The sequence below is a fragment of the Ambystoma mexicanum genome, chromosome 1q (genome assembly GCF_040938575.1).
Source record: "Ambystoma mexicanum isolate Mex_15411 chromosome 1q, UKY_AmexF1_1, whole genome shotgun sequence".
Classification (NCBI taxonomy): domain Eukaryota; kingdom Metazoa; phylum Chordata; class Amphibia; order Caudata; family Ambystomatidae; genus Ambystoma; species Ambystoma mexicanum.
In genome coordinates, this window is record NC_090922.1 from 146,194,286 (window position 1) to 146,207,627 (window position 13,342).

Genomic DNA, 13,342 nt, shown 5'->3' on the forward strand with positions numbered 1-13,342 from the left:
AGAAATGCTTAAAAACACATTTGGTGCACCTTGTTGAATTGGGCTTTAAAAGCGTCACTGTGGCTTAATTGCTGCCCATTTCAGAGAGTTGCATTTTGAATTGCCTTTAGAACAATAGTGATGACTAATTAGGTCACAGTCATTTAGGTAAAATGGCCATGAAAGTCAAGACCATGTAATGGCATATAAACTATATTTAAAAAGAAGCGACACGTTTTTTTTTCCCCGACTATATTTATTAAAAAGAGGCAGAGGTTCAATCGGACACTGTGTACATAGCACAAAAACACAACTGTAGCAATCCCAAACACGGGTGCTTCACAATTTAAAAATAAAGGGTGAGAGGGGACCCAGAACCAGTCAGATTCGGTCCAGCCCAGGGAGCAAGGGTGATAGGGGACACGGAACCAGTCCAGGGGTGTCACACGAGTATACAGGCCCAGCCTAGGGAGCAAGCGAGTCCGGTGGGGACCAGCCCAGGGAGCAAGGTTGAGAGGGGAAAGAGAACCAGTCCAGGGAGTCACACTAGTATCCAGGACGAGGCAAAAGAGCAAGGGAATGTGGAACTACACTTGTGTAGAAAAGACGAGGTTTGGCTCCTTCTTCATCCGGTAGTTCCCAATTTTGTGTTGGAGGGCTTTTCTGCACTCGGATGCAGAGAGTACTGGAAAGCCCATTTCCCTGGCTTTAACATGGATACATTCTGAAACGCAAAAAAGATTTGTGTAAAAAGTTTGAAAAGAGCAAGCAAAGTACTTTTTGGTTGACACATGGCTGTGAGAAATAAAGCATAGGCAATTTTCACTGTACACCCTCTAATGTGCTTTCGTAATTCGAATTACTACATTTCTCAAAGCTGTAAATCTGGTTGAAACCATGGCAATTCCTTAGAATTTAATATAGATTAGTGTCACTTCCCCAGGAAGTGGCTCTCCGTTTATCTTCTTTCCATAATTGGTATATTGTGAAGAAATTACCAATCTCGTGTTTCCCCCATGGACAGTGCATTGGTAAAGGAGCCATACAAGCAAAACAAATACACAGGGTTTGAAATTGAGCGGAGCTGGGGGCTATTTAGCCCTGTTTGTAGCCTTGAAGAGCCTGGTTAGCTTTACACCATGCTTACCAGGAGCTAAATTTGGCTCCCGGGCCAACTGATGCCGATATTATATACCTATGGGAATTTAACTATGTGCGTGCTTGCTTTTGTAACAATCTAAAAAAATAACATAGGACACCACTATGACATTTGAAGCTTAACTGGTCATAAGTAATGGACAAAGCAATATGTTTGCATGTGGGCATATAATGAGTGATGGACAATAACCGGTTAATACATGAGCCACAGTATTTGAGCTACCTTTTCCCACCCTCTGACACAGTCGTCTAGAAGCCCTATGGCTTCATAGGAATGTTGGGGAGGAGGGTTTGAGATTGGGGTGGAGACACAGAAGCCTACAACCGATAGTATTTGGATAGAGAAAAAGCATTTATTTATTTCATAAGGGCACAAACCAACTTTTGGTTAACTCCAATGGCACTTACCTCTGATGCAGTTGATGGACCAGGGTTGGGATTTGTATCGGGAAAACTTTTTCTGTGGCTCCTGTCCGCCTCCTCTATATCCACTGAACGGCCAGTTCCAAGCAGTGCTCAACTGCTACCTGCTGACAGGAATCCACTGTGTCCCAGTATGCTGAAATAATAGCACAAATATTAATATTACACATTTTAATACAGTACGCATTCTAATGACAATTACCAAGACCCGGAACCAGCGCAGGGAGCCAGATGGGTACCCAGACACAGCCCAGCAAGTAAGGAAGTTTGTTAGGAACCCACCCATGGAAGTGTCTCGGGCAGGTGCCAGTCTTACCTGAACTTCTGAAATGGTGAACACCTAGGCACACAAAGCCAGTAGGCGTTTGGTTATTTGCCGAAATATTGACTGCCCATGGTCATTTTAATCCCTATGGCCATTTACACCCAGATCCTGCCCCTCCCAAAATACCTCCTTATGGGAACTTTGAGCTCACTTTAATCAAGCCTTATCAGACTTTGCGCTTAAAGTGCCTGCGCTTAAAGTGCCTGCCTGTGATTTTCAAAGCAGTATTCTAAGAGTTAATTACTTAATTGGAGTTGTAAACCCACTACTGCTGTGATAAAAAAAATGTCTTAACCAGGTCTGCCTTCAGCCACAAAGCAGTTCAACGAAGCAACTGAACAAGTCTGGAAGTGTTAAGATGAAAAAAGTAGGATATACCCTAAAGTATGGGTGCATAACATAAGGCCCGCGGGCCAGTTGCGGCCAGCCATGCCGTTTTGTCCGGCCCGCCAGCAACAAAGACTTTCCTAATGGAGGGCGGCCGGCAAGCAGCATCGGCCCCCTCCATTAGGAAAGTCTTTGTTGTCTTCCGAGCGTGTGTGTTTGTTGGATCTTTGTGCTGCTTGTATGTTGAGATCCGGGGGTGGGGTGTGTGTCGGGTCTGCCTGAATGTTTGTTTTTGTGTGCAAGTCCAGTGTATGTTGAGATGCGGGGTTGGGGTGTGTGTCGCGTCTGCCTGAACGTGTTTGTGTGCAAGTTCAGTGTATGTTGAGATGCGGGGTTGGGGTGTGTGTCGGGTCTGACTGAATGCGTTTGTGTGCAAGTGCAGTGTGTGTCGAGATGCGGAGGGGGTGTGTGTGTCGGGTCTGACTGAATGTGTTTGTGTGCAAGTTCAGTGTATGTTGAGATGCAGCGGTGGGGTGTGTGTCGGGTCTGCCTGAATGTGTTTGTGTGCAAGTTCAGTGTGTGTTGAGATGCGGAGGGGGAGTGTGTGTCGCGACTGCCTGAATGTGCTTGCGAGTTTGTATGGTGAGTTGGGGGTCTGTATGCTTGTGAGTTTGTGTGCTGAGTTGGGGGTGGGAGTTCGGGTCTGTATGGGTGCATAGTGTATTGGTGTATGCTTGTGGGTTTGTGTGCTGAGTTGGGGGGTGGGGGGGTTCGAGTCTGTATGGGTGCATAGTGTATTGGTGTATGCTTGTGAGTTTGTGTGCCGAGTTGGGGGGTGGGGAGTTCGGGTCTGTATGGGTGCATAGTGTATTGGTGTATGCTTGTGAGTTTGTGTGCCGAGTTGGGTGTGGGGGGGTTTGGGTCTGTATGAGTATGTATGCATGGTGCATGCTTGGTGGCATGGGGCATAGTGTTTGGTTGAGGGGTGGGTGTCATGCGGCATAGTGTTTGGTTGGGGGTGGGGGGGGCCGTGGGGCATAGTGTTTGGTTGAGGGGTGGGGGAGCCATGGGGCATAGTGTTTGGTTGAGCGCCATGGGGCATAGTGTTTGGTTGAGGGGTGGGGCCAAGCCTCCCGCCACGCCTGCTGCGCCTACCGCCCCGCCCACATTTACTTTTCAGCCCACTAAGGAAAGCAGAAGGCAATATTTCTAAGGCATCTGGCAAGGGAGAGGCAGTCATGAATGTAGAGCATCAACAGGGAAGGGAAAGATGATTCAAGGGGAGATGGACCACCACGGCGCCTGCCCATTTTGCCCCATTTATCTATGGGGGCGCACTCCCAACACCCACAATTACTTAATTTTCCCCTACCCCAAACCCCATAACAAAAATGCAGCAAAAAAACCTGGCAAAACGGCCTTTCACCGAATGCAGTGAAACAGCTGTGACCAACTACACCCAGATGATGGCACACGATGTAGAGCTAATGTGTACTGTGTGAAACGCCTCAGGTTATCCTTGTGGCTATCTTTCCAAACCACCCCCCCCCCCCCCCCCACTTATTGTCCCATTCAAGTGCAGGCTCCCAAGTTAGACCTGGGGAAAAAGGGGCTACATATGCACGAACTTTCTTAATCTGTATGAATTTCTTAGAGGACAGCCAAATGCGGGTAAATTGAAAGGGATGTGGTCGTTTTGAATACAGTCGTGGCCTCAGTGAGCTTTCAAAATGCACAGTTGGGTCAACATATTCATTAAATTAGCCCCCCCCCCCCATCGAACCCCACAGATGCTGCTCTAACTGCACAGCTTCCAAAGTAGGATTTACGACTGTAGGCTCCTTTTCTTTGAGGTGCCACCCATGAGTCATGTCCTATACAACGGCCCCTCTCGAAAACTCAGCTGGTTTTGTGATAAAGTGCAGTTGTGCCAGTAAATCAATTGCAGTAGGTCTAGGCGCGCCCACTGCACCCCTTCCCTCCCACACTGCCTATGATACACATACACCCAATCCCAGCTCCGAGTACAATTGCAGCTGCATGGTACGTTGATGTGTTTTGGACTGAAACTCCCAAAAGCCATAGCTGGCATATATGACGCTGGATCATTGAAGTCGTATGAAAACAATGGAGCACAATGTTGCAGACACGTGTGTATATTATATGTTCTCCTGTAAAGCTCTAGCCTGCTTGAATATCACTTGTAAAGCAGGTTAGAGCTGCGCCGTGTGAAAGTAATGAAATGTGCCAGCAGCCTGTTATCCAGGGAAGGAAACCATCCCGGTGTCCTGCAGATACACGCACTGTGCCGGCCTTTAGCAGGAGAACATATGATATACACCAAGGGTCTGCAACAGTGCTCCCTGCTTGGAGGCTCACGGAGAAATGGCGTCGCTGGTCCAAGGAGGCGGATGGGGGCGCTGGACGTGGGGAGCGCGCACTACAAAGGCAGAGTCTGCCTCATAAATCAACACAACCTGTCTGACTCCCGAGAGACACACTCCTCACTATGCAAAAGGCTCACTCTGAAATAAAGCCTAAAACGTGTACATCAGCTCCTTACCCAATGATTCTGGCTTTGTTTATCGATCCCAGCAGCATGATCCACGCTCGAATCTCGTCCGCCATTGCTCAGCTGGTGTCCAGTGTTCCCAGGTGGAAGGAAAAAACGCGCTGCATCGCCGTACGAAAAAAGCCCAAAACAAGCTGACCCACCCAAATTAACCGAAAAAAGCAAGCGCACATGTAAACGCCATGAGTGGGTTTCAAAAGTAAGAAACAGCACAATTCAGAAACATAGAGAAAACACACATATACTAAGTTAAAATAAAAAGTAGTGTTAGTGGCTTGTTTTTACTGAGAAAGAAGTCAGTAAAAAAATCCCCAAAACTCCTGCAGCCCAAGACAAACAAATCGTTGCTTGGAAAAAATCCCCCAAATCCAAAATAAATGGAAAAAAAATCTGAAGCTTGAAAACTTTTAAATAAAGACACAATTCTCTCAGGTGTCACTTTGAACATTTCTCAAAACTGCCATTTTCTAATTTCTGAGCATTTCTCAAAACTCTGCCATTTCTGACTTACAAAAGTGTCTTTATGCTTTCAGTAAATCAGAAAAGTGGTACAGCCATCTGGGAAATGTGCAGCTTACATAGGAAAGACTTGCACAATAGATGTTAACGATACCTCACAGGCACCGTATTTTAACTCCTTTTCGCGCTCTGCAAGGAGAATCCCCAGGCAGTGCCTGTCCTGCACTCCTCAGAGGCACTATGGCCATTGTCAGGCCATATTAGGGACACTGGAAGCTTTGATGTCTGTACCCCCACATTCTTAATGTCACAGAATACGGTGCTTTTAGGAAAAGAGTTGTTCCACCAAGGAACAATACTTTTCCAATTTTACATGGACTTCAGAATTGGGCCCATGTTTCGGTAAAGTGAAAAGCAGTTTACATTTTAAAAATGGAGCACCTGCAGCCCAGCAGGTCTGCCAAGGCAACCTGACCCGAGATGAAAGCTACATGGAGACAGCCCAGTGAGGGAACTGCAAAGCCCTCCACCAATGGTCCCATGCCCTGACCTGCACGATTTCATATGAAGAGAGCCATGTCTACATTGCCAGGATGCTGCCAGGCCTGGACTGGCCTACAGGGCAATGCCTATATATTTTTTTATTTGTATTCCGGGATTTGTAGCGCCATTACAACGGCAAGACTACAAGTCCCAGAATGCAAACATAAAATTAGGACAGTTACACGTTTTCAACGATCTGTGTGTCCCGGATACGCATTTTTATTACACAGTGCTGTGTGTGTGTGTGTGTGTGTGTATATATATATATATATATATATATATTCATTCAATAAAAAACATTGTTAAGGGGACGTTATGGTTAATTTCCTATGGGTTTAGCAACTTAACCATAACTACATGGCCGCTACAGCAGGCCATGATATATATATATATATATATATATATATATATATATATATATATATATATATATATATATTGTGGTCGTACGCCATTTCAGGAAATCAGCCCATCAAACAACAGCAAGTTCGTTCACTTATCCAGTATATATATAATTTGATGTACAGGGTACAAATGGGGACAATGGTTATATGTTGCACAAGCGAAAACAGTAAGACTGGCTGTGTATGCATTTCAAATAGTGTTTTAATAGTCATAGTGCTGAACGTATTTAGAAGCTGCCATTTGCTGGACACATGAGTATGGTGTGCACGAACTGAAATAGTAACAAGTATTATTTTTTTTACAATTGTGTTCCTTTCGTATGCAGGCTATATTGAATCTGAACAAATATCAGGAAATATTTTACTTCATGAAACGTTTTGTTTTACATGTTCAATACATCTTGGATGTTTCCCGGTGCAGCACCCAGTACCAGGGGCGCCAACTTGTGGTTATCCCGGGGACAGCCGGCAGCGAAAAAAGCCCAATTTTAAGAATAGTTTGCGATACATAAACATGTTTCATGGTGATGCTCTTGTAGTAATCGGCAAGTCATCCCAGAATTATCCCCAAATCATCAGGGCTTAACATGCTCTTCAAGTAATCAGCAGGTCATCCCAGAATCATCTGGGGCAAACCTGTTGATGCTCTTGACGTAATCGGCAAGTCATCCTAAAATCATCAGGAACAAAGAGTTTTCTAAAATAGGGATGATGTTGGCATCATCAGCAAGTCATCCTAAACCCATCCCCAATTCCTCACCCACCATTCTGAGACATTTGCTGATGACTTTAACAGCGTGATGACTTCTGATGATGTGGGAATGACTTCTAATGTAGTTTGATGATCATCGGATGACTCCAGGATGGTCTCTTAAGTCATCCTTTTAGACCTGGGTTTCTCGACCATGCACGTGCTGCCTGCCTGCTCTGAGCCACTGTCCTTTGATCCAACAGGCAGTGACACCCAGTACCCCATCTGACCCTTCTACAGGGTCATTGATTCTGGCAATTTCAGTACTGTGGTCAATGGCCGCAACATTTTGCAATGTGTTTTTACAATACATGCACAGTTTCTTCAAAGATCCAGCTCCGGTCACTGTGGTACCAAACTGTTTAGTGTTCAACCCTCAGGCGCAGCGTTTAGATGGTTTTAATGGCGCGCTGAACAGTTTGAAGTGAATAAGTAACGCATGACACAGGATAAGCTTCGCGTTCAAAGACAGCAGTGAGATTGAACTGCCATTCTCTTTTGCCCAGTAGACAGATGTTTACAGTTGTGCCCTGCCCTGGAAATGGGAGAAGGAGACATACGGGGAACCGGCTGTGCCATAAATCCCCAGTTCATAGTTGTGCTGGGCTAGATGGCGAGTGCGCCTGCTTGTGTTGACGGGTGAACTTTGTTTCTCGATCAGCACACTGCTCCGGGGCTCACCTCCTGAATTCCTCTCTAACCCTCCCTCAGCAGTCCCTCGGGCCACAGAATAAGTCCGTCAGAGCCTCCTTCCTTTCCAGCATGACTTTGAAATAAGATTATTTTTTTCCCGCATCTCCCCTCCATGCCCCTCGATATTCGTGGAGTGCGCAGTGCTCCAGATTGTGTCCAGATACACATCCACATAAATAAAGGTGCCCTAAACGTGTGCACACTTACCTCTGGTATGGTATTTATCTCGTTTTTTGTGCCCACAAGGAGCACGGCCACCATCGTATCTTCTTCTTCCGCCGCCATTGCTGCCCACGCTGCCAGGCCCGAGAAAAAAAAGCCAAATGACCCTGCAAAAGAAGCCCAAAACAAGCCGACTCCCAACTAAATAAGCAGGAAAGAGCACTCATTTAAAACGCTGTGGTAAGGTGTCAAAATTAAGACATTTAACAGAATACCATAACTATACATAGAACAGAGTGTATACCCAGCAAATTTAACCCCACTCTCCTCAGAAACTCTTTTTTAAAACACATTTTTTTATGAACAGCACAGTTAAATTGCATTCTCTTTATTAGTCAAACAATGACTAAATGTAGGTGACCATATTATTACCACAAAATACATTTTGTTGTGTGTCTAATCACATTTGCAAACCCCATGGAGCTTAAATACAAAAGAGGTAGCAGGCACACCTCTCTAGAATAAACATGGCATAATAACCTGTTCAATGGTTTTTACCCACTTGAGAGTCCGCAGCCATCACTTTTTGCTCACTGTACTTTTCACAAAGGAGGAATATCCATTTGCATATCAGTCTTTGTCCCGCCCACAAGGACACTACAGCACCAAAATGAAACCTCCTTTGAACAAGAGTACCAACAGCAACCCCATACACGTGTTTCAGCCTTGTTGGGTCCCATCAGTGAGGTGGAGCTGTGCCTCTCTGAGCACAGTGAGCAAGGGGTCCACGTCTGTGTTCTCCCCCCCAGGTAATGGAGGATGACCAACCCCAAGTTCCTTGAAAAAATACAAAAAAGGTAGCAGGCACTCCTCTCTAGAATGAACATGGCATGATAACCTGTTCAGTGGTTTTTACTTGGAGATTGGGCTTATATTACTTCTGGTACTTGTAGCTTTCCAGTGAAAATGGGGAGGAGGATGGGTTGGGGCAACAAAAATTGTGTTTTTTTTCTTTTTCGTGTTACACATATTTCTATAAGGAAATGTTTGTCAGCGTGGTTTATCATGTGATTTGCATACTTTTTAAGCCATCTCCATCAAAACCCAGACATGTCCACAAGCTGTAGCTGGGAAGATATGTGGTTAAGTACTTTAATTGCAAGACTGGACTCCAATCCTGATTTCACCACTTCCCTAAAGTGTCTTATCATGGGAAAATCATTTTGATCTTGCTGCCCCCAGTCTAGTATACCTTGAAATTCTGAGACGATAATAGTCTCCAGAGGCACAGTAAGTGTGTAATATACATTTAACAGTTGAGACACTGCAAATAGGCCCGTCAGCGATTTTGCAGTTTTACCAGTGCAATTTAGGGGAGAAGACAAGGGAGAACAGACAGAGGATCTTCAGGCACGTTGCATTTGCATCGTGCAAGTGCAATGGGAAAATCGGCAGCTATTAACCCATGGCTGTATTTCTTGCTCTCCATTATGATGTATGCACCCCACAGGTGCCTCAGACTGTTTTGCATTGTAAGCAAAGGGTCCCCCAACCATCATGTTGAATTAGGCCCCCATACCTCTTCGGCCAGGCCTGACTATAAGACTGGCCTACATTGTACATCCAGTTTGGACATGTTTTCTCACTGTGATATGGCATTTTTAAAGCTAAACCCAAAAGGAGTGTTTTCTTAGGTGGGGAGACTAGAGCTAGGAGATCCCAGCGGAGCTCGGGCCAGCACAAGCCTCACCTAGGACTCTGGCCTAACCCCCCATCGTGGCCCAGTGCCTGCCAGAAGCAAGTGCCGGCCACTAGCCCCACCTGGTAATCATATTATTTCTTTTCTGCTTCTTTTCTGCTTGGTTTACTTACATCTGCATAAGAAATGTAAATTATTTAAGAGTACCATACATAGTATTTATTGTTTGGGGTAGAGACAGTAGGCTATTCAGGCATGGTTTGCTGCCAATGATCCAAATGTCACAAGGCATAGCCGGAATGTTGTTATCTTTCTCCCTTGTTCTCTCCTGCCCCCTTTATTTTGTCTTGAGGTGCCTTGAAACACCATTTTATGTGTAGGGGACTTACAAAGTATCCAATAAATAAAAGAAACAAATAAAATAGTAATTGCGGGTGCATTCTTTTTTTTCAAACGTAACAGAACAGATATACAGCCAGGGGTGGTAAACAGAGGAGCACAGAGGAGGGGTACAGCTGTACCGGGTGGCAGGCAGGAGACAGTCAGCCACCATCCAGCGAGTCAGGTGGCGCGATGGGAGATGGGATGGCCGAGGTGTTAGCATTCCTTCTACCCATTGCTGCAAATTGATACACCCTGAATGATAGCGACTGGGCATTATTTACTGGAGAAATTAGTTAAGTGCAGTTTGACATTATTTTTCCAACATTTAAATGAAGTAAAAATGTGTGCCTATGTTACTGGATTGTTTTTACAGAGATACAAGTTGGAAAAAATCAAAAATAAATCTTCCAATGTAGCCTTGCTTGCAAAAGAATCCAAAATAAATGCAGTAAAAATGTGTAGTGTTGCTGGATTGGTTCTATTGAGAAACAAGATGAAAAAAATACAAAATAAATCCTGTAGAAATGCCTGCCTGCCAATTAGTGTTAGTGGATTGTTTTTACTGAGAAACAAGTCAGTAAAACTCCAAAATAAATCCTTTAGAAATGCCTGCCTGCCAATTAGTGTTAGTGGATTGTTTTTACTGAGAAACAAGTCAGTAAAACTCCAAAATAAATCCTTTAGAAATGCCTGCCTGCCAATTAGTGTTAGTGGATTATTTTTACTGAGAAACAAGTCAGTAAAACTCCAAAATAAATCCTTTAGAAATGCCTGCCTGCCAATTAGTGTTAGTGGATTGTTCTTACTGAGAAACAAGTCAGTAAAACTCCAAAATAAATCCTTTAGAAATGCTTGCCTGCCAATTAGTGTTAGTGGATTGTTTTTACTGAGAAACAAGTCAGTAAAACTCCAAAATAAATCCTCCTACCCAAGGCAAATAAATCCTTGCTTGAAAAAATCCCCAAAAAATCCAAAATAAATCCAAAAAAAATCTGCAGCTTGAAAACAAGCCAGAAGCAATCCCAAAACAATCCAAAAAGTGGATTTCTTTTTTACTAGGGATGGTTTGTGTATTTATCAAGCCTTCTTTTATAAACATAGCAATGTTACATATTTCTATGTTTATAAAAGGTGGCTTGAAAAGTGCACAAACCATAGTAGGTTACGCACACTTGTGTGCTTACCTTACTATGGTTTGTGTACTTTTCAAGCCACCTTTTATAAACAGAGACATTTGTAACATATTTCTATGTTCATAAAAGATGGCTTGAAACGTACGCAATTCAAGCCATCTTTTATAAAGCGTTGAGGACGGACAAAACCCAAGGTGGCTTTGTCCGTCGACAAAGCTTTATAAAAGATGCCCTGAATTGTGTACGTTTCAAGCCGTCTCTTATAAAAGTAGAAATATTTCTACGTTTATAAAAGATGGCTTGAAACGTACACAGTTCAAGGCATCTTTTATAAAGATTTGCCAAAGGAGACAGGCACCTCGGGCTCAGTGATCGCTGCTCTGAGCAGAGATCACAGAGCCCAAGGCGTCTTTCACCCTCTGGGAACCCGCAGGCTCTGTGATCTAATCTACATATTAGCTCATGGAGCCTGCAGGTTCACAGAGGGTCAGTGACCTGGCGAGGGCAAACAAAGGAACTGTAACTTCCCTGATGACCCCTCAGATGGGGGGTCATCAGGGAAGTTGCAGTGACTGACAGAAGTTCCAGCCAGCCTCAGCGACGCTGTGGCTGGCTGGCACTTCTGTCCACTTGCCTAACGTTGAACTGACGGGCGCATCTCCCACCGCGGCTGCGGCCGTGGCGGGATAATGCGTCCTGCCATGGTGTGGGGGGGCTCAGCCCCACGTTTTGGAGACTGGCAGTGCACGGCCCCGGCAGGCTCCGGCCCACTTAAAGCACTGAGGCTGGTAATTAGAGGTAGATGAAGGAATGGGAAGATTAGATTAAGGAGGTCAAATGGAAAATGGAGAGAAGGGATTACAGGAATCTCTGGATGAAGGGAGGTAGAGGTTGGGTAATAAATGATTCAATGACTGAATGGAATAGCACGTTTACACACCTGGGGGGACAAACTGCAATTGGGACAAGATATTAAAAGTGAGTGCATCTAGTTTCATGACCCTTGAAAAAGAAAACCACAAAAGTAGCTTACACAAAATATTATATTTGGCCCAAAACATGGCTTTTAAAAATGACCACAAAAGTCATAAGCGAGCCAATAGAGAGATTCAGCAAGGAATGCTAAAATAATCAGAGTTTCAGATGGGAATCCCTGTGCAATATTAGCAGAATGGTAAGTGTGCAGGTTATGCTCACATCTGATGCGTGAGTGTGGAAATCCAGGGAGCACAGAATCCTTTGGAACAGCTGACACCAGGCAAGGACAAAGTGGGCACAAAGACTCTCCTTTACAAAAGCAGCATGAAAAAATGCAAGGTTCGTTAGGAACGCACGTGGATGTATGTGCAACTAGATTTTTGCAAATACCCATGCATGTTCGTTCAAGCAATAGACGTGGGTAGCACAAGGGGCAGGTGGCAATGTATGCAAACAGTAGGAAGTACATCTTGCCCACTGAAATAGGTGTGAACATTGTATGGCCTGTTCATGAGAAAACATACCTTGCAAAAGGCAGCCTGAATATACAGTCACTGCTGCAGGCGACTTTGGCTGCCGGGCCTCTGCTTGGTGCAGTGGTAGCTCAGAGTCTGGGGAAATCTGAGCAACGCATTGCTTACCACCTAAATGGTACTTGTCGTCCTTGTTGTGTCTTTACCTGAGTGCGCTTCCTCTCCTTTGACACTCCACAGCCACTCTCATTGCCCATAAACCAACACTGTTTTCACGGCTTTTGAACCCACCTTTTTGTGACTAGGAACATTTTGTAGATGTGCAAGTTATGCAAGTATGTTGCTTGTGGCGGCTGATACATTTTGTAATTGGTGGGGCTTAAATATTTGCCACAAATATTTGCAAGTGACCGAGTTCACTGAGGGCGCCCAAAGCAAACAGGAGGGCCTCATGGTCTTCTCCCTTGAGAGAGGTTTTTGAATAATGGGTTCAAACGTGTATTATAGAGCACACTTTCTGTGACAAATTAGGTAAAAAAGAGAGATTGTTTTGTAGGTTAACACATGAAAAAATCCACTAGATGCAAGTCACCCACAGTGAGCAGGAAGATTTTGCAACCGTTTTGTTGATGCCTTTCTCCACAATAATATGCCAGTATAAAAAACATTTCCATGCTGGCTGTGCGCATACATTTCCATGCTGGCTGCACCTATATAGGCCAGCATACCAATGTAAGATCATACCCATATCTGCTTTGGGCACAATGCCAGTAATAATACTATAAGCAAACATCTCCAGCTGACTCTGCCAATGTATGGCAGTATCCACACATAAGAAAATACTCCAGTTGGATTTGCCATTAAAAATGCCATGCCACT

At 44.5% G+C, this 13,342-nt stretch overlaps 1 protein-coding gene and 1 long non-coding RNA gene across 2 annotated transcripts in view; one reads left to right on the plus strand and one right to left on the minus strand.

The window, feature by feature from the left end:
• The window catches only part of LOC138521051 (hepatocyte nuclear factor 4-beta-like), a 395,333-nt gene that overhangs the window by 240,378 nt on the left and 141,613 nt on the right, over positions 1-13,342 (plus strand). The window lies entirely within an intron of this gene.
• LOC138525981 (uncharacterized) lies at positions 215-4,926 on the minus strand. The gene is made up of 3 exons (XR_011283459.1): positions 4,776-4,926; positions 1,546-1,696; positions 215-703 (listed from the first exon to the last, which is right to left on the minus strand). It is a non-coding gene; the product is annotated as an uncharacterized lncRNA (long non-coding RNA).